The 21095-nt window shown below is 34.4% G+C and overlaps 1 long non-coding RNA gene across 3 annotated transcripts in view; it reads left to right on the top strand.

Annotated features, from left to right (window-relative positions):
- Positions 1–724: 724 nt before the first annotated feature.
- The window catches only part of LOC131089294 (uncharacterized), a 30656-nt gene continuing 10285 nt past the window's right edge, over positions 725–21095 (top strand). The window contains exons 1-3 of one of the 3 annotated variants that reach the window (XR_009115236.1): positions 725–804; positions 3895–4034; positions 16471–16653. This is a non-coding gene — a long non-coding RNA (uncharacterized LOC131089294). Of the gene's footprint in view, positions 805–3481; positions 3530–3894; positions 4035–6758; positions 10582–16470; positions 16654–21095 lie in introns of those variants that run through there. The other 2 variants (XR_009115238.1, XR_009115237.1) reach the window with 2 other exon arrangements.

Below are 21095 nucleotides of genomic sequence, written 5' to 3'. Positions count from 1 at the left end.
ATTTCTATGTCTTGTGACTCTGAGAGACTTCTCTCATCACTAACAAGTTGTCCAGATACAGGGCTAAACATCAGATGGGGAATGCTTTCTTCCCCATTTTCTTCAATCTATAAGGAATAAAAATGTGAAAACCTACCTGATTTTTTCTTGCATTTTGTAACAACTTTTATTTAGTTTTACCACCTGCTTTGCCTGTTGTAAATAAATGTATTTTACATGACCCAAGTTTACCTCACAGATATTTTTGCCAAACGTTTTAAATGTTGTAATGCATGGAGGGTAGATATTCTCTATTTAAATATCTCATGTCCTTAAACCAGGTCCTGCTGTAGTGAGTGTTTTGGAATCAAGGGTGTGTTGTTTCTATAATGTCACTAAAAATATTTTCTATGCAAAAGCCATGCCCTAGCTAATACTGATTCTCACTTACTAAAAGGGAATTTAAAAATAGAACACACTTTTATATGATTTTGCATAAGATGGAATGTGATTAGATTGTTGATCAACTGCAACATACTACTCTCAGCTTCATCTAAACAGCATGGAAAAGACTTTGGGCTAATGTAAGTGAATCCATGTGGATTTATCTTATAAAGCTTCTGAGAGACAGTTGTATTAAAAGAACAAATAATAGCCTGACATGGCCTAAAATTATTTGCTATTTCTGTTCACACATTCATTGTAATTTCATTTTGTGCTGTGCATTACTTGAAACTTCTCTCTTCATTTTAATAACAGGAAAGAATAAACAATCCAGAAAAAGAGAATGAACTCTTGAACAAAAACGATGATAAGCTGCATAAGGTAAGTTAGGATTTCTGCATACAGGGAATTTGCTTCTGGTCCTTTTTAAATAGATCTTAATATACTGTGTGCTGTAATGTGTGTATATATATTTTGTGCTTTTGCACACGTGTAACTCTGCTCAGGCTGCTGTTCATCATATGACTGAATATGGAAACTCTCAGGTGCTCTGCTGTATTTCATCAGCTCTGTTAAAAAACTTAACAGCTTAAAACTTTTTTTTTTTTTTACTTAGGAGGTGCAACAGTTGTATAATCACAAAATTTAGAGTTTTGTATGGAGAAGTTGGTCACTTGTCTCTCACTTTAGTTAACTGCTGGAGATTTCTCCAAAATTTGATCATGTCATAAATATTTCTGATGATGTTTTTGTTTATTCTCAATCATTTATTCAGAGAAATAATTCTTACTAATAAATCAACTTAACAATCTTGGCTTGAAATTTTCTGTTCTACTTACAAACATAATGGGATGATAAAAAGATATTTAACAAGAGAAATTGAAAATAAGCTTACATTATTGTAAATAATCTATACTATGGTGTTTCTTTCACTAAAATGATCTGTCTTTTCATATACTCTCATTTAAACCTTGATTCATCTTTGATCATTCCATGTTATTGCATAGATATCAATAAATTAGAAAGAGAAGGATTCTAAAGCCACCATTTAATGGTCAGCTTTTTTGGTTTCCTCTTTGAACAATGCAACTTTACTAGACCTTACCTGGGCTAGCAGTAGATAGGCCAGTGTCCACAGGTGCCACTTAATTAATAATTCTTTTTCAACTTTTAAGTGGAGGCAAAGGTGCATAAACCCATTCTTTGCTAAAGTTATTTTTGGGACATTTCTTTGATGTTGATGGGGATTTTGCCAAAGCAAAGACTGCAGAACTGGATCTGAAAAATTTGCAAAGACCAAGTATGAATTTGTCAGTTGACTCTTATTATTTAGTCAGTATTCAAGAAAACAATTCGTTTGTATTAAAGGTTTGGAGGAATTGTTTTCATATGACCTTGTAATGCAAATCTAGCAATGCTTAAACTCCCTCCAAAGGAAATGGTGCCAGATGTGGTTGACCATTATAGTTACACAGATGGCTTCAACTCCAGTCAAATACAGTAAATATGAAAGAAATTCCACATGAATTCAAGTAAATGTAATCTTAAAATTTGAAAGAAGAAAGCAACACACGTGGACTCAATTCAAACTGACATAAACATTAGCATTATATGGGTTCAGATACAACCTGTCTTCTAAAATGTTCTTCATTAAAACATCTAAATTCTTAACTACCATAATAATAATGCTTAATGATTTTTCTGCCAGCACAGTCTTCTAAAAAACTGAACTAACACCTGGCTGCATCCTTATGTGAAGTAATTTTACCTAAAGCTGATGAACTCACATATAACTGGGTGTTGTGGTCATTCAAACTTGAAAACATTTTCAGAAGTGTGGAAACTGACAGTATTTCTTTTCTTTTGAAGAGAGTTATGCTTTCCTTATGGAAGCCAATTAAACTCTAAGCAGTTAGAGGACACACTGTCTCTTCTGTACCTTTGCAATACTGTGGGGTGGTAGTGGATTCAGTGCATTATATTGCCTGTAGATTAGCTGCAAAATTATAGGAGAGTGATGCATGTATTACTGCAGGACTTAGAAGCTCTGCTTTAGCTCATGCATGCTGTGAAAACAGTCACACTATGAAATGCTCTATGCCAAGAAAACTGTGTACATAGGTTAGATATAGTATGAGAAAAAGACAAAACACAGGGATTTACAATGTTTTAATGAATAATGCATATAGGAGTATAAGCCCTCTATACTTTAGGGTTTGCAATTCATGCTATAATATTTTATTTCTTTAATCTTAAAGTCATTCTTCAAATATATGAGATATAAATGCACTCACAGGAACTCAGAACTATCAGCATGTAGAGTCTGTGAACCTATGTGGGCTGTCCTCATGTGTCCTATGTGTTCTGCAGCATCTCTTCCTCCTCTCTTTGTGGTCAAGGCTTGTTACATAGAACTCTTCTAGAGATAGGTGGATAAAAAAATAGAGATCAGAAGATTTCTAATACATTGGTGTATGTAAAATATAAAGTTTTTTGGCCGATGAGCTTCACCAAAGAGTTGAGGAACTGACTTTTTTTGTTTACAAAATCCTACAATTACTGTTTTTCATGGAGTACAAAAGTGAATAAACTGGTTTGTGCTTGGTGAACATCGACATTTTTTTCAGTAAACAAGAATGCAAATATAATAATATAAAGAATATACCACTGTGTCTAATATATATGAAAACTCATTGCATAGCTTTGTCTTTTTGCCTACTGAGAATTACACTATAAATTATATAATTAACTTAATTTAGTTTTAATCTGAGTAAGGCTTTTTGTTGTGGTTTCAGCAGTTCTAGTTCTGTGTCCATGCAATCCTTATTGCACATAGATTTGTAGTTTACAAGTAAATAATGTGTTACAGGCAAAGAAGTTATTCTAATTTCTTGGCCCACCTCTGGTTTTTTTCTTTTAAGTAGGAGAACGATTACTTTAAATGTGCTTCTTAATCAGTATCAGAATTGTTGTTTTACAGTATGAGAAAACTGTTGTCACTTTGTGGTCAACATTTTTCTTTGAACAGGCAACTGACTTTATGCTCTGCATGTTTCACAGATTTAAAAGAAATCAGGTGGATGATCCCAGTTCTCTACATTAAGAGGTTTTGTATGCGGAAAGAATGGTTTTGTTAGTTGTCAGTTGCTGAGGTTTGGACTTGTGGATTATTCTGGGATATGCATCTGAATTCCTTTTCTAGTCCCACAAATGTTGCATGCTGCCAACTTTTTGACTTTGGATCTCTAAATTAAGGCCAGTTCCTTTGCTCATCCCACAAACTCTTTCATGTTGTTTAACCGCAGCCTGAGAAAGGCGCCTTGGTTTCAACAGCAGCAGACCAGCATGTGTTTACTTAATTCCTAAGACATGATGACAGTGGTCTCTGTGCCACTAAAAGCTTTTTTCTTTATTATTTTCTGTTGAAGCTGATTTCTAAAAGTTTTTCACATGCCATATGTTTTATTACAGTGTCTTCTGTATGACCCATGAACAGCAATGGAAATCAAAGGAACAGCAAATGAAACTGCAAATTGCTAAACTAGAGATGGCTATCAAATCTGATTTAGCAGACAAAAATGCAATCCTTGACAAGATCAAAGTAGAAAGAGGTATTTTTCTGAAAAAAGCCTAATATTTTCTCAAGATGTGAGGTCATACCTATGTTGAAGTTCAGGAATATTGCCCAGAAAAGTGTAGTTTCTATTGCTGGTGATTTCAAAGCTGCCTTTTAAGTGAACATTTGTACAATATGCTAAGGTTATGACTAGCTATTAAGTACAAAAATTCACCAAACACAGATTATATGCTGAATGAGGCTCATATTTTTTCAGCTGCATTTATTCTTCTTCTGTTGGGTTAATACTTACTCTTTATTCAGTGTTTCTTCTCTCCTCTACATTGAAAGCTCTTACAGAAAAGAGGCCCATCTGTCAGTTTCCCTCAAATTAAAAATTTACTGTACAAAGTTACACAAAGTCTATACAGTCCTTTGGCGATGTTTAATTGTCTTTCAACTTCATTAATTCAGAAATTTTTAATATTTTCAGTATACACTGATTTACAATAATACATTTTTCTTTTAATCTACTGAAGAGATTATTTCATATGTGTCTTTCCCAAGCTGTAGGGCAACTTGTCAGTGAATATTTAAGACTTTGCAATCTCTTTTTGTATCTCAACACTGTGTTATATATTGAGGCAATATATAAAGTTTATAAAAGAAGAGCATGAACCAGAAGTAACCTAAATATTTTTAGATTTGATTATTCAAATGTGTATTTTTAAAAAAGTGTTTCTGTGAACAATTTAATGGAATGAACTTGTTGTGAATAATTCTTATGAGTATGGCTTCAGTTCATCATGTGCTTACTATTAAGATTCTGAGTAGCTTTATTGACATCTAATACTAAATTGAACATTTAAACAATTTTTTGACCACATCAAGTGTTAGCAAAATTGGCCTTAAGTGATGCTAATATAAATAAAGATACCTTAAGCTACATTAATATGAAGTTAAAACATATTGGCAGTTGTTACTGATAGCTTGATTATATAATGCTAAATTGAAAATAATATTTAGAGCATGAAAATATCAGGGGCTGTACTATTAATTGGTTAAGCTGAATTTGGAAAATTAGGCAACACTTTCCATACTCTGTCCTTCTATATTTAGTTTAACTGCGATCTTTTAAGTGCATGCCTAATGTTTAAGTGGCAATCTTTGCCTTCCCCAGATTGGCACTTCATTGCTTCTTTTACCCCTGACTGTGTCACCAGGGTACTACACTTTTAATTGTTATTAAGTTGCTGCAACTTGCATAGATATTCTAGTACCCTTCAAGCCCTGTGTATCTAGGATTTGATTACAGCTTTTTATCATTGCTACTGCAGAAGTATTCACAGAATGATTCAGGTTGGAAGGGATAACAGGGGCATCATCTCACAGAATTGTAGAACACAGTGAGGAGTTGGAAGGCACCCACAAGGATCACCAAAGTCCAACTTCTAGCCCTGCACATTTTGCTCTTGTTTGGATGGAGTTTGTTTTGCCTTCCCTCTAAAAATTACCCCTATATGGCAGAGGGAAATAATGAATAAATGGAATGACTTTGGCATATAGGTGAATAGGTATTGTGAACAAGTGGTTTGGCCAATTAAAGGAATACTATCAAAGGTTTTGGCAAAAGCAGGGTTTAATATGAATTTGTGAAAACATGGCTTTACTGAGTTTGTTGGCAAGGCTCACTTACTACACAGATTTAAAGCATATGAAGGAAGATTGAATTAGAAACAATTTGGAATGATTTGTATTAAATTCAGGAATGCAAAGGGGGTAAGTGTGCCAAGATATGGATGCAAAGATAAGGGTGCAAAAGAGTTTAGCAGCACTTAATCACTGAGTATTTTAACATTTACCAGGCAATGTCATAGGGTTCACTAGAGTTATAACAATGACCTGGCTGTAGGTATGAGATAGTAACATTCATGCCATAATCCATTCCCATACACAGATAAAGTGATATGTCACCTATTTCCATGTGTGTACGGGTACCCATCAACCTAAGAGGTACCTACCATGGATTCAGTGAATAAATCACATCAAATCCCTTTGTGCTTCCCACCTAGCAGGGTTTAGACCTCAAAGACTCTGGAAATGTGTGGATGGGGATCAGCCCAGGCTTTGCTGTCTGCCATGGTCCTTCCAGGGTGTCAGATGTGAGGGTGGGTGAGCCTGGGAGGTGCCCATGCAGAGGGAGCTGCTGGCACTAAAGGTGCTGGCACTGCTGCAGTTCTCCAGGAGAGCACAGCAGGGCCTCACATCTCTGGGGTTTTACATGATTGACTTCACTGAGTCATCACTGAGTTTCCATCCTGGACACTATCCTGCAATGCTGAATCTATTAATGAGATGTTATTGTACAGAATTGTACTCAAAGTGCTCAAAGTGAACCAAAGGAGTAAGATTACCTCAAAGTTACATACTGAAGATATTTTACCTTAGAGAATGTTTGTATTATGTGACCACGCTGATTCTTTTTTAAATTATATTAGTTTGCTTTTGAAACAGAAGATATTGTATAATTTATTTGTAAAATTGCTAACTGAATAAGATAGTAGTGGAGCAGGTTTTCTTGGTTTTGGTTTTTGTTTTTTTAAACTGAGCCTTGTAGAACTGAAAGAGCTGAAATATAAATGAATCTGGAAATCTAAGAGGCTGAATATATGTTGACAGGTAGCAAGTGATTATAATAGTTATGTTTTCACAAATATACATCGTTAGAGAATTTCTTTTTACTGTATCAATTATTTGTTACTGCAGTTGACAACTTCTCATTGTTTCCTGGGCTGCATAAGCAATGCCATTGTTTAAAGACTTTGCATATTGGCCATAACTCTTTAAGTTTTGAACTTTAGTAAGTTTTACTATTCAAGGGGTGTTACAAAGACTGTAAGTTTATCTTTTTATGTAACATATGGGACAGGAGGTTAAACAAGAAAGGCTAGAAGATGATAAGGTGGAGATGGCTGAAGAAATTTAACAGGAGACACAAAAGCTCTCACATCTGTCAGAGGAGCAGTTAGCTGACCAAACATCAATTACTTCTTGAAATGAGAGAGAAATAACTGAAGGATTGGAACCAGAAGGTAGAATTCATCTTTATGAATAAGTAACTGTATTTTGTTAATAAATCTATGTCTCTTTCCATTTTCTTAGGCATTTCTTACTAGCAGTGGGAGCTGCCTCGTTATGGGAAGCTCCATGACAGAAATTATATTCTGGTGTACTTTATAGCTGAAGCTGGGTAGTGGATATGGTGGTGTTATTTTCTTCCCAAATGGAAACTGTATCATAATTGAATGCAAAAATCTGGTATCTGACCTAGATTCATAAAATATTAAGGGAAACCTGGCTTCTATTTTAAATGTCTTTATATTCTCCCTTAGAACTAGGCTGTTCTAAAGACCATTTTAATGATTATGCTCCTTTTGTCTGCAGATAACAGCCAATGCTGCTATTGGAAATCCTTTCAGACAGAGAGAGGGGTAGTATGTCTTATCATATTGGTGACTTAAACTTGTTAGAGGCAGATTTATTTAAAGATTATAAAAGGCAGGTCATCCTGTTCCACCTCTGAGCTTAAACTGTTTATCATTGAAATAGACCAAGTCCACAATACCAAGTTTACAATAAAAGCACAAACAGAATGCTAAAATTTCATGTTCATTTGTTTGCAGCTTCTGTGTAAGACTACATTAGAAAAATTGGAAAAAATATGATGTTGAATCCCTGTTGTGTTTATAAGTAATTTGCTTCAGAGGAGAAAAACCCAAAATGCTCTGAAATAATCCACCTGCATGCAGAACTATTTTTTTCTTTTAAAAAAGGATAAATTACTCTTTATGTGTGCATGGTGTTAAACATAGTCAGAGGAAATCCACAAATTCAGGCCATAGTTGTGTATAAAGCTAACAGTTGTTCATACCTCAGTCTATCACAGGACTTCTATCATTCCAGTCCTCAACTTTCATCTGGGAAGCACTGCTTTTTTATTTTTACAAACCAGAAAAAAAATACACCTAAATACAGTTTAGATGACTATAAAGGTCATTGATTTGCAGGGTTAATCTTCTGCAAGGAAGAGAAGATTTGCCTGGCAGTTATTCTTCATTTGTTAGTAAAGCACCTATATTGCTCTCAGGCTCCTCAGCAAAACTCAGATGGACTGCAGCAAAGGGGTTTAACCACATTGATTCTTCCAATGTTTTTCACATCAAGGTGATAGTCCTCTTGAAGCAATAAAATCTGACAGAAATGACTATATTATTTCAAGTCCATTATCCAGTAATATTAAACAGCTGAGTCAGAATGTATATGGCAATTATTTGGCCAGACTAAAAATATTTTAAACCTAATGCTGTATAAGAGTAGCTTTGCTGTATCTGACATCAGTTTCCTGTAAAGTTATATATGTACAGTATCAAATCACTTCAGTGTACTTCTTTTTCTATTATTATTTGTGGGCAAGTGCACTAATCATGTTCTCTTGATTTATGCTTAAAACCAGCAATTAATTACCACAAAGACATATATAAAAAATAAGACCACATTAATACAAATTTGGAAAATTTTCTTGGAACAGTATTTCAGTAGAATAGTTCTGAAAAAAAAATCATCATATTTTCTAATCTAAATTTGACTGAACAATGTTAAAAAATATAAAGCTAGTAAATGAAATTGATGACAGTGCTTCTAACAGTTAATACTTCTCTGATCTGTCTCAGCCTTCTTTTAAAGGACCAGGGCTATACTGTTATATCCTATCAGACTTCATGGTTTGTTATGTTCTGCAGTGTGATATCCTAGAGGTAGCTTGATTTTTTTAAAATGCTCTTTTCAAGGCTGTGAAACATCCTACAAAGCAACAAGAAGCAATTCTTTGTATGAGAAATGTAGCTGTTCTTTGTTAAAGCTGTAGAAGAGGTTTTGAAATGCTATCACTCATGTATTCTTCAGAAAAATGCAGAGAGTACTTTTGAAGATGGAATTGCATTGTTTATATGTATAATTTTAGAAACAATTGACACCTGTAATTTTGAGAACTGAAATTAGTGCTACTCATCTTTATTAAATCCAAATATAATACACTTGTTCTATAATTTTCTGGTCATGTATTTTATCACAGTCATTTAAGAGCTCTTTTGTGAGAACTTTGTGTAGATTTATTTCAGGTTCATCAATTTCTACCTTTCCCCATTGATCTGTTCTTGTGGTAACAAAAATGCATGTTCATGAAGGGTAGATGAAACAATAAAACCTCTGAACTATTAAGACAACAAGTATATTTGATACAGATTGGATTTTTAGAATATGCATTGGTTTATATGAATTCTTGGGTTAATTATGGAATACAGCATATCAAAATTGTTACTGAATTTGTATTTTTTTAAGATTAAAAATCTCTGCCTTTTATCTTTTGAGATAAATATCCTGCTGGTAATCAAACAGTGTAAATAAAACTTGTGATTTTTGGAGATTGTTATGCTAATTATCCCCTAGATCTGAGTTGTATGCCAAACTGTTTAAGCCATTTAAGATCACACTGAGGTTTTTCTGCATGTTGCAAATTAGACAGTTCATGGTTATTTCTTAGATATGTTGATCACAAAGGGTATCTAACAGATTTTCCACTACTTAACTGTACCACTTGCTTCTTTCTCTTTTCTTCTTGTCTATGATGTATGATTAATCATAGATTACTTCATTTTGTTTCATTTCATTTACAACATTTATGAGCTTCACTTTGTCTGTATGAAATGCTTGTCCCCTTCTTTCCTTTCCAAAGTGGCATAATTAGTGTTAGCATCTTTTTTAACAGGCTACATAAAGTTTAGTGGCTGGATTAAATCAAGTCATTAACATAATGTGCTATACAATTTGCCCCTATCTCTTTTCGTTTCCAGTACATCAAAGTGCCACAGAGTGCCAGTGTAATTGGGCCTTGCTAGCTTGTCAGGTTCAGTCAGGCTGATGGCTGCTGCTTTTACTAAAAAGCTTCCAGGCATGATAATTAATAGAGAAAAGAAGTCTGAGAAATGTAAAAGTTTGGACAGTTCTCTATGAATATTTCATACATTTGAATAATCAGAAGTTAACATTATCAATTTGATGTATAATACATTGATTAAAAGCCTTGTTTCAGATCCTCAAAATAGACATCAAAACTGGGAATTTGCATTTTCTTTGTCTTTATATTAAAAAAAAAAATTAAAAAAATCTTTTCTCTTCCATCCCCTCCTCCTTTACACTCCCACATCTACACCAAATCCTTACAGGAAATTATATAGCATTCAGTTTTCACAATAAGATTTACTGCTGTCAACTTCCAAGTTGCCTTAAAATGTGCCATGAGGCAATTACTGGCAAACCCAATTTGTTTGGGAGTGGTTCTGGTTTTTCTCTCTTTTTTTCTTGCAGATGCCACAAGTGCATTCTCTTGCTCTAACAGCAGTTTACTGATAGCAGCCGTTATCTGTACCTGTAAATTAAGATATCAAGTTGTAACCAATTTTGACATGGAAATCTTTCTTAAACAGCAAAAAAGCCATACCAAGTGCTCATGGTTCTCCTGGTGAAGGGCACAAGCTTGTGCTAAGGTGAGAAGTTGTAAAGCTTCAAGGTTATGTATAGCAAATCAATAAAAACTATTCCTTTTACTATGGTTTTTTTTGGGGTACAATTACTTGAACATTGAATTACTTGTATTTCCACCTATATGCTAGCTGTATTCATTTTAAAAAGGAAATTATTTGGATATTGTATTGCAGTTTTAAATTTTGGCTGATATGATTCCTCTTTACACTTATTTTCTGCAGGACCTGAATGTCTTTAGTGTACTTCAGGGAGATTTTTGAGTGTTCAATTTTTTATTTCTCAACTTGGCTTGTTTTGTGGATTTAATCTGAATTTAGTGAATTTAGAGAATTAAATTTCAGGGTTTTAGTATTACCCTGTGTTACTGACCTGGCTCAATTCTACCATGCCAGTAATACTAATCCTTTGTGTTCTCCTACTCCTGTATAGAAGTAACCTCTGTTTCTTTGTGTTTTTCTTCTGTAAAAAATTGGGGAATTAAAAGTCCTGCACCAGCATATTTAATAAAACAAGAAATAAAATCTATGAAACAGAACCATCTTATCAGTGTATGATAGCAGCAACTTGTTAAACTTGTAGTCTGTACTTTTAAAGACTACTGATTGGTCTAAGATTAAAAAGAACCATTTGACATTCTCCACCTTTGAGATGGTTGTTGGCTGGGGGTCACTATAATCTAGAAACTAAAGTAAAAGTGAGTTTAAAGTATCCAGGAAATACCTAAGCTGTGTTTTGCAACTGATAAAGTGTGAGATGACAGAAGTTTGAGTAGACCCTGTGCTGAAATGATGGACTTACAACTTCTATCTACCCCTTGTCAAATACACTTTGAAGTTGTAATTGAAAGCATTTACTGCAAGTCATTCTTTGAGATAGAAGAATTAAAAGAAGATGGAAAAATAATACCAAACACCAAACAGCAGCTTTTAAAATGATTGAAAACTACATAATCTGAAGTCACTGCCCATTATTTTTTTAGGTAACATAAAACAAATTAGTCAGAATATGAAATTAAGTAGAAGGCCCGATTTCAGGCTGAATATCTTTTTTTCCTCAAGGAATTTTCTGCCTTTCATGCCTTTTTAACTTAAGAATTATGCTTCCCTTCGAAATGAAAGGTAAGTTTACACAACATTTTAATTTCTTAATTATGTGACTGGTTGGTACCTGTGTACCTCACTGGCTTTGAGATTTGAACAAGTTGATGTTTGGTTTTTATTTTTTCTGATGGATCAATTGAAGATGAGTGATTAAACATTAAAAAAAGTGAAGTTTTCTCTTAGAAACAGTCTGCAGGAGTAGGTGTACCTTCATTCAGGACAGTAACAATATTGCTTATGAAGCCTTCCCAGCTTCTTGGGGAGAAAATAAAATTCAGAATTATGCAAGTTTATATCTCACCAATGAAACAGGTTCAGATATATTTATATTTTTGTATTATCCATCTCTAGAAACAATTTATCTTTAAAATCTGTTAGTTGTGGCTGTGCCACGGGCAAGGTGCAAAAATGAATCTTTAAAACCAATTCCACTTCAGGAGAAACATTGAAAAATTTTATGTTTTTTCTTCAGAAAGGGTGTGAGGTGAGCTGAAGAGAAAGCAATGCAAGAAAGACTATGCAAGTGATCAAAAGTTCTGAACAAAATGCAAATATGACTTCATGATCAGAGATGTAGTCGTCATGGTTGTGGTGGGAAAGCACACATCCCTCTAGAACCTTCTATTTTCTAAAGTGTGTGGTGCTCTATACCTAATTAGAAATTGTCATTTAAAAAAAAAAAAGAGTGCATGGCTGGTACATTACAGATTTCATAGAGAGTCAGTACCTAATCATTGAATTGGCTCAAGCTGTAGCAAGTACTTAATGCCTTTGAAAATATTAAGGATTAATTTATGGTGGTCTGAAAATGATGAATTTGTACTCTCCACTAGGTAAAAAGGCAGCAACCAGAGTTCCCTTCATTGTCACAGATAGATCTTTATATTCAGTGTGTTCTTAGTTCTAGCAAGAGCTGAAGGGGTTGCATGGAGCCTTGTCTGGTGCTGATCTCAGGCATTACATTTTTCTCCTGGCACATGGCAGGACAGTGATGTTGGGAGAAGATTTTCTGTGCCTTTCCCCCCTTCAGTAGGGACCACAAGAGTTATTCAACAAGGAGAGAGAGATCTCTGCCCCAGGTCTTAGGGAGAGTCTGAGGTGTATGTGCTTTATTAAAGTCCCATCCATGTGAAGAAGGAGCAGGGAACATTTCTGTATCCCTCTTCCTGTTCTCACATCTACATCAGTGTGGGGGAAAGGTAAAAACAGAACAGGTTATTGCTCACATGAAAAGTCACTACATACAGGACTAGAGTAATTTTTTTGCAATATGTATTTTTATGTGGATATGATTCTGTGTTGCCCTGTTAATCATAATCGCTTAATTATGTAATGTTTGTATCTCTGTACACTGGAATTACTCGATGTTCCTGTAATAGCATTTTTTGTGGCTATGTTCTGACATTGTTAATGAGATGATCACAGGAATTCAGCACTTGATAGAGGAAGAGGATTATTTCTCATTCAGTAATATATTTGTTAATCAATATTCATAGTAAATGAAATACTGATAGCAAATGGATGATTACTTATGATTGTTGGAGAATAGCTTACAGTTTATCTTATATGCGCTTTGCTTGAAATAGAAGTGAATAAGTGGACTCTGGAAATAAATATATAAAATGCTAAGAAGTAAAGCATGCAATTTTTTGAGCATTGGTTGATACAGGATTCAAGTTGATCTTACTGTTTAGAAGTTCCCTTTATTTTGAGTTTTTCAAGGCAATATATTAGTTAAAACTGTGGATGCAAAAAATTGGAGCGTTGGTCCTTTCAACTCAGCTTTTCTGTGCAGAAAGCACAAACTTATTTTTTAAAGCACTTCTGTGGGATACTGTTGTTGAGTATTTGAGACAGTTGGAATTCTATTTTTCATACGAAAGTGTTAGCCTTTTATTGTAACCAAAAAGGAAATCAAAAAATGGAATATACAGCTGCTTGTGGATGGCAGTCAAGACTAATTACAGAATTAAACCAAAGGTTTTTAATCTTAGAAATCAGGAAGCTGAGAAAAGTTGAGATTTCGAATTTGGATGTAATGTCCAATGCATTTAGTACTTACATTATCCCTAAAGATTTTGAAGGAGTTTGGTGATTCTTCCAAATCTTTGGGTAGCATTAATTACAAACAGGCAGTATTAAATGGTAGAGGAAGCATTTTGACATAGACTAAGTATCTTACCCATGTTTTGTTTTCCTCACCTGAAATGAAAGCACTGAACCAATTTCTTTGGGACATTTTTGAAAGTGTTTAATATTCTTCAATATCTGCCCATTCTCTGAGTTAGGTGAAATTTTGTATTATATTTTGTTTAAAATATTAAATGTAAAGACTAATTTTATTCCCATTAAATAGAATTATTTGTGGGCAGTAGTTGACAAACTATCCATTGTTCTCTTGAACAGTACCTAAAAAATGAGAAAAGGCTTTAAAACAAAGCAGCTTAGGAATAGATTAGGAATAGATTTAAATAACATATTTCACTCTGCATCATAGAAATATAAATGGTTGTTTAAAAATGAATTCATATCATGTATTGGATGTTATATATATATATTCAGCATGGGTTCATAATGTGAGTGGTTTTGTATTAATGATGAAATATGACATGTGAGCTAATTCTGTTCTTAAGCAGTTTTATATTTTTGATTTGTAAATGTATTTTCTAATCAGCTTGCATTCTGCTTTGTATGTGTTGTATTCATGTCTAATATCAATAAAACTGGGACTCAAAGTAGTCTTGACTGTTAATCTCCAAGATAATTTGTTATTTTTTCTTATAATTTTCTAATAGTATGGCTCAGTCACTTGCTTCAGTTTAAGTAAGAAATCAGAATACCCGAATTTACCCCACTAGCCTTGAAAAAGTGCAATATTCTTTGCCTAGTGTATGCAACTACAAGTGTTAAATATGTCAAACAAATTTTAAGATATGTAAAAGGAACACTTTATAATACAGGATATTGTATTTGGACTTGATTCATAAGCTACTGTCTGTGTACAAACTAGTCTGACATGGCTGCTAAATACTTTGGGGTGAACAAAACCACTCAGCATATCCCTTTAAATACAGATGCTAATACATCTGTTCAGTGCAAGAAGAAAAGAGTTGTTTCTGAAGTAAAATTAGACAATAGAGCCAATTTCATTTTTTATGCATGTGAATGTAGAGTGCTTGAGGTTATTAGTTGAAACTGAGTAACCTTTCCAGGCTTTCATCTCTTTCTTTTCAAATTTGAATATGAAAAGCATATTCAAGTCAGAGACCATCACTTTAATGACATTTGGCAGTCATTTGATTTATTAGATTTTAGAAAAAAAAATTCCTTTTAAATATTTCATCATTCTATGCTAATCCCAGTAATATTGCCAGCTGAAGCCATGTACCTGTATTAGTGGAGACAGAATGGTGTGGAATTTTTTCTGTCATCCTAGTAAAATTTCCATGAATCTACTGAATAATAAAACAACCTTATTGAAATATTCAGATTTGGGTTTTTAGTTAAAGTGTCTTAGGATACATAATAAAAGGAAATGTCTTTTGAAAGGAGGGGGTAAAATTACTTCATCAAATATTGAAAGGACTTGACAGCAATGGAAATTGTTCTATATGATGGATATTTTTACAATAGGATACACCTGCTTTTCAGTTTGATTAATCATATAATTTGCTTGGGGAAATGTAAGCTATCTCCATAATGAATTAGAGTATTGACTTGCAGTTTGAACACTGAATCTAGAAAGCCAGTCTTCTGCATCTGATTAATACTTCAAGTGATTTAAGTTTAAAATCAAAAATTGTCAAAATATTTCCACATAGGGGAAATATTTTTAATAAAGATATGAACTTGAAAGAAATGAAAGAAGTAAAAAGAAATTTTTTTGACATTTCTGTACTCCAACATGTTGTGTTTGCTCTTTGAAGAATGTTTTCTTTGAATGCTCAGCTACTTACTCCACTTTGGAAACCAGAGTGGCTTTTCTTTCTTTAAATTACATGGGGAAGTACTTGTGACTTTCAGTTGAGTCTGACATTCACACTTAAATACAGAAACCTTATTACAATTTATCTGTACACAATATAATTGACCTTGCTGAATAGTGTGAGACAATTTTACAAGGAAAAGAAAAACGTAATTTTACTTAAAAGAGAATAAGAAAAGGTCTGATGAAGAATAGTTGTGTTTAATTTTATTATATTATTAATTTGAACTCTTAAAGGTATGTTTGATTTAACTAGTCAAGTTCAGTATATGAAGTTGAATACTATCTAAATGCAATTGCACTTTATATGCCTAACAATAGCATATAAACTTGGTGGGTTTTTATTGAATGGGGTATAGTTGCAGTAGGCACTGACAATTCTCTTCCATTTGGAAAACTTTGGTACCTAATATTACTGAAACTGTTTCCAGCAGTTCCAGGATCACTTTGCTGTGTAGCTAAAAATAATGGCAACTGAAGTTAGTGGTTGAGATAGCATTAATACATAAACATAATCTTAACCTAATCTTCTTCAGTAAACTATGATGTCCTGGTTCAGGACATCAGGACACCAGGACATATGACTATTGCAAAAACATTTTAAGCATCAAATTTCAATCAGTATCTGTTACAACAATATTATTAACTGCAAACCATTGGGTTTAGGTTCTTACTGTGCGTGTGTCAAATCAATCCCTCAGTGTTAATTGTACAAACTACCCAAGGGTTCATAGGTGTCTTTGGTTTGTGTTAACACTTCAAGAAACACAAAATAATTATTTTGGTTTGTGTTTTGTTTCAAATAGGAAGTTGAAAAATCTGGATTAAAATTAGATCACTTGGTTTTACAAAGTCATGAATTACATCAGATGAAAGAATACAGCAGCTGAGTATGGAATGCAGATGAAACAATTTCCCTGCAGAGGACAATCCACTGTCAATTCCAAAGCCAGCAGGTGCTCAGAGGAGTGACTGTAACCATAGAACTGGTGAGTGGGACCTATCCCTGAGCAGGTGTGTTCCTTCCCTAAAATTGTCTTATGAAAATGCCTGCAACAAAGCCTATTTCCTATACATTATATTTACATTTATCTCTGTACTGTTGTATTTGTCATTCTTCCAGCTCTTTGGGGAAATATTACTGCTGGTTTTTTTAAGAACTGAGATCAGGATGCAATTATTAAGTATAAACTAAAATACAAAAGTAGGCTTGTGTAAGAAATTGAAACTGCAATATATTTCAATTTGCTTTAAAAATTAGTCATTACACAACTATTTTTTTTTTTGAAAGAACACAACAAACTAATTTTTCTATTGATACATGATACAAAGGAAAAGGAAAAATTCAGTCCAACCATGTACAATTGAAATACATTTAGAGAAAATATGTCATGGACTTGATTATCACTTGTGAATACTCAGTGTATCTTTAATTAGAATTTTTTAATGGGAAATTACTTAACTGTATTTAATACTAATAAATTGCTATTTACTTAGAATACTGAATCCTGCATGTTGCATATGCTAGACTCTAATAAATGAACATCTGAAAGCATTCAGTCTCAATCCACCATTGTGACTCCAAGGACATGGATCTTTGAGGGCCTTGGGAAAGAAAAATAAGCCCACCAAGAAAACAGTAGTTCTGTGAAGTCCTGAATTCACTGAGGCTTCCTTCCATTCAGACAAATGGGATTTCTGGCATCATGTGCTAAATAAGACACTGCATAAAGGAGAACTCTTTTTATGAGCTGGAGAAGTTCATCTTGTTAGCTGCTGTAGGCACTTCTCCAGATGTTCTAGTTAGGCTGACATAAATGGAATATCCTTTTCAAAAACTGTTGAAATAATACCATAAGCCAATGAAAGCTTCTTAAGGCTTTTAATTTCTCTTGCTTTTTGAATCTCATTGCTTTGAATATAAAAAACATTCACAAGACACAAAAGTCTTACACAATTCTGATTCCTGGGTGTACTAGTTATGGTCTAAGCATAGTTGTATTTTGGGTATTTACTCTGCAAAGTTTAACTAAAAATGCAGGAAAGATATGATGAATACAAAATAAAATTTCAGAGTTTTAAGGTGATTGTGAAACTTCAATACATTTCAAGCTGTGATATTTGAAAATAGCATCATGCTTTGGAGAGACTGTTGTTCATAAGGGTTTCCAATGTAGTAGTGCTGTATTTTATTATTTCTGTTAATCATAACTTGGCTGTGCAACTTTTCTTTTTCTATTTACTGCTTGAGTATGGATTATAAAACTGTATGAACTTCAAAATATCCCAACAAATCAACATTAAAAGGTGGGGTTTGGCCTTAATTGCTTCAGGACTGTATTCTGCAGCATTATACCAATGTGGTTGTTATTTGTAGAGGTTTGCTTAGATAATTGGGTGTCTAATTTCTACTCAAGATTAGCTTTGTGCATAGGGGGGAAAACCTAATGAGTCTGCTTTTTGATAATGCCAGTTGAGAAGCCAGTAAGATAATAGTAATGAAATCTGTATGTGTGTTTACTATAGCTTTGCTGCATCCCTTATTCATGTCTAATTAGATTTGAGTATGCTGAATATTTGAGGTTAATTGAATATTTTCTTTAATAAAAACGAGATTTGCATGGGTAGAACAAAATTTACTTTGAGCTTAGAAGGAAACTAATAGTCTTTTAGACTTTTGCATGGAGAAAATTGGAGTAAGTCCATAAGTAATCTAAAAAAATCACTAATTCTTATAATAAATAAAGCATTTTATATTATCTATAACTGGAACAGATTGACTGTTTTAAAAACATCTTAACTGTTACAGAAGGCTTCATGAGATTCATTGCTTTAAAAACATTTGAAGTTTTTCCCATACTATTTGCACATTTTTCACTGTCATTGTTTGGCAAGTGAGATAGAGAAAATTAACAAAACCTGTTGAAAAACAATATAATAGAGTTCAGTAATCTGGATGTACAAGATCCCATGAATTTCCATTTTCACAGGTGGTTCAAGCATGTAACTTGGCATTAATTGGGTTTTTTCAACTATGACTTTTTCACTGAGAATGGTTTGAAGATCATTCTCTTTCTTCCAGAGTCTTGGAATAGAAACTTGCATGGGGGAGTTTAAACAGTTTAGGATCATGGTGCAAACGTCTTGATTGCCCTTGACATTGTGGGGTACCTCCTGATGACCAGAGTGACTGAGAAGACCTATTGTGTTTGGTACCACTGAAAAGACATATTAGAATATCCGAGAATGCCTCCAAACACTTCAGGCCCATACATTCAAAGAGCAGTGAAAATTGCCAAATTATACTGTGGTCCTAGAGAACAGACAGCAGAAATAGAAGAAAGACTTATGAAACCTGGCAAAGGTTTTATATCAAATCTAATTGGGAAGCAAAAACTTTTCTCTCTTAGAAACGTGACTATTTGAACAACTTGAAGTACAAGTGGAAGTAGAGAGGAGGGGTTTGGGAAAGATGGGATGTACTTTTTAATAAAAATAAATTTCTAAAGATCCTTATTCTGAAAGTGGATTCTTCAAATGTTAAGGCTTTGCATCAAGAAACATTGTTATAATTCTGTGTGTTTATTCCTTTTCTACAATAATTTCAAGACTGTGGAGCATTTTTTTTCTTCATTTGATGAAAATCTGCTTCATCATCTAGTTGTTCAGTTGTGTTAGAATGTGAACTATGAAAAAATTGAACTATAGCAGAACAGCAATATTTTGAATTGCAGAGAGTTCTAACAAGGTTCCATGGTCATTGCAGTCTTCAGCTTTTATTACTTCTTTAGGACTAACTTTAAAATTTTAATTTTAGAGGCAAACTGTCATGAGTCAACTTTGAATTATTTTTGCAATTAATTGGATAGAAAAATTAGATGTTCCATGCCTTGCAGCAATGTTAATGCTTCTAAGTTCAGGCAGTACTAAGAGGTGCTATGAAAACATGTTATTCATCAGGATCTAAAAATATATTTTCACTCTGGGTAATCATTTTCCCCAGACTTGAATGAAGTTCTTGTGCTGAATGTATTACTTACTAGTCTGAATTTTTCCATTGAGTGAAATGAGTTTGAACTCTTTAGGTTTGTTAATAATTTGCATTTAAAATTGTTTTAGATACAGTATTAGTAAACTTAGGAAATTCCATTTGGGATGCTTATGGGAAAGGGAAGGATCTGTTGATGTGGCATTTCCTTTAAAGTTCTCTGGCTGTCCATCTGTCTCCCTGCTGCCTCCCCATCACTTCCTGTGGTGGCCTTAGGAGCACTTGGCCATGAGAGCAGCACATGTGGAAAGTCATCCACATGTCCAAAAGAAGAGCGGATGACAATAACAGCTTCTTATAACCTAAGAAAGTAAGAAATTGAGTGGAAATTAAGGATTCAAAGGCAGAGTGCCAGTTCTTTGCTTTCTGTTAGTAGAGAAAAAGGTGGCAAATTGCAGATTCCTTTGGTTGAATGACTTAGCCACTCAGGCACTGGCCTGGCTGTTTGTGCCAGGAACCCATTCCTAACCCATTCCTCACCCATTCCCAACCCATTCCCAACCCATTCCTCACCCATTCCTAACCCACTCCTAACCCATTCCTCACCCATTCCCAACCCATTCCTAACCCATTCCCAACCCATTCCCTACCCATTCCCAGACCCATTCCTAGACCCATTCCCTACCCATTCCTAACCCACTCCTAACCCATTCCCAACCCATTCCTAACCCACTCCTAACCCATTCCTAACCCACTCCTAACCCATTCCCAACCCATTCCTAGACCCATTCCCAACCCGTTCCTAACCCACTCCTAACCCATTCCCAACCCATTCCCAACCCATTCCCAACCCATTCCCAACCCATTCCCAACCCATTCCTAACCCACTCCTAACCCATTCCTAACCCACTCCTAACCCATTCCCAACCCATTCCCAGACCCATTCCTAGACCCATTCCCAACCCATTCCCAACCCATTCCTAACCCATGCCCAACCCATTCCCAGCCCATTCCCAGCCCATTCCCAACTGCACTCCTGCTGCCATGTACACGCTGGGCAACAGCTTTAGGGAAAACTGAAAAATCTACAGCTCTGGGAAATGGGCTCCCTGGGACTCATAGAGATGTGTCCTTCAATAAATCCTTCTGCAGGAATTCAGGGCCTCTTATGTCCTCATATTGCTGTATTCCACTGTCTCACTCCATAGCAGAGTTGATAGTTTCTGTTCATACAAATAAGTTTATTTTGGGTAGCAAAAGATAGTATGAGATATGTCGAAGATTTCTGTCTGCACAGGGGAAGAGGAAACCTTACTGTGAGGTGGAGAGTCAAAAAGAATTGTCAGTACAGTGGCAGAGTAACTAGAAAAAAGTGAATATTAAAAATGTTGGAGTTTAATCCGAGAATAATTTCTACCCCACCTTCTCCCCTCAAAAACAAAT

This window comes from Melospiza georgiana, chromosome 14, assembly GCF_028018845.1.
Source record: "Melospiza georgiana isolate bMelGeo1 chromosome 14, bMelGeo1.pri, whole genome shotgun sequence".
NCBI classification, from domain to species: Eukaryota; Metazoa; Chordata; class Aves; order Passeriformes; family Passerellidae; genus Melospiza; species Melospiza georgiana.
This window is presented reverse-complemented; position numbering and strand designations above follow the sequence as displayed.